Consider the following 1,578-nt stretch of genomic DNA (forward strand, 5'->3'; position numbering starts at 1 on the left):
TTTGTTTGAATTGTTTTTCTAGTGAACTGAGTAGGAGTCCTGGACTTCACATATTTGATGACAAACTTAGAGACATAATGAAATTTGCCAGTGATGGTAGAGGTAACAGGACCTCCACAACCCATCTCCTCAGAAAAATACAGTCCTATGTAAACAATGCTGTCAACCTGCACCATACTGTTCACTTTGCAGAATAAAGAGATGACAGCTGATGTGGGAGCAGATTTCCCACTGACCATATTCTGCAGTTCTGTGTACTGACACGTCCTTAGAAGCGGAAATGGGCTTCATCTGTCCACAGAATGTTCCATAGTCATTCATTGTCCACTTCCATGCAAGTAAGAAATTCTAGAACAAACATTTGTCTTACTGCCAGGTCAGTATGAAACAACTCCTGAACATGAGTAATTTTGTATAGCAATGCAGGAAGTATCGAAGAATTTCATGCACCATGCTCAAAGGCATGTCCAGAGTTTGGGCAATTCCCTGTGTACTGCATATTTTCACACCACTTCTCGACCCCTCCTGCAATGTTGTGGCCACACCTTCTACTGATGTTGGATCAATTGTTTTCCTCCCTGTTGCAAACTGCAGTTCAAGCAAACCTATCTTTATGAATTTGGCAATCATATTCTCCACATCCTTGGCAGACATTGGACCTGCACCTTTTTTTCATACCCTTGAGTGCCTGAAGTTTCTGCAGAACTACTGGTGTATGGTCAGTCACAAAAGAGCTTTACCAGCAGCAAACGATCCTGCATTGAGAGTCATGCAGAGCATCTCAGATACGAACTGGGGAACAGCTGTATACCTCCCATCTTTTATTTTGCATATTCTGCTGTTTACTGTGACACATAGTGGTAAAATTTTCGTTCAGATTTTTTTCCGTAACATTTCATCCTCCTTTAATAATATTCTGTTCAAATTTGACATCTTTCCAAGCACTGGTCCTTTTTTTTTTCTACAACTTTTTGTACTTGGAACTTTAATTATAATCACTCTGTATAACAGTCGCCATATTACATTGACAATTTTTCTAATTTTTTCAGCATAATATAAAAGTATAAAAATGTAAATACATTTCTAAAAATACAAAAACATGTTCAAATATAATATACAGAGGATGGTCAGAAACAGTCTGAAAAGCTTGCAGGGTGTCCCAGGATAGGTTGTGCTGAGAAATAATTATTAAGGAAAAAATTCAGTGTGTTGCACTGCTTCCTAGTTAATTAGTATTGAAGTTAGCCAATCAGGCTGTTGCATGTGCAAATTCTAGTGGCCCACCAGAGATGGTGTCACAAAATATGTTCTTCATTTGGTTTCCCCAAACCAAACTAGAGAGCTTTACAAAAATTGGAAATGGGATGGTAGTAAGGATCGAACCCAAACCATAGGTTGAGCAGTCACATTCACTATCAGCTGCACTCTGGGAACAACTGACACTAATTGTAACTGGTGGACTGCTTGAATTTTCATGCATGATGCCTTGATTGGCTAACCTCAGTGCTATTTAACTTTGAAGTGGCACAACATATTGAATTTTTTTCTTAACAATTATTTTTCAGCACAACCTGCACT

This window comes from Schistocerca serialis, unplaced genomic scaffold (assembly GCF_023864345.2).
Source record: "Schistocerca serialis cubense isolate TAMUIC-IGC-003099 unplaced genomic scaffold, iqSchSeri2.2 HiC_scaffold_1251, whole genome shotgun sequence".
Taxonomy (NCBI): Eukaryota; Metazoa; Arthropoda; class Insecta; order Orthoptera; family Acrididae; genus Schistocerca; species Schistocerca serialis.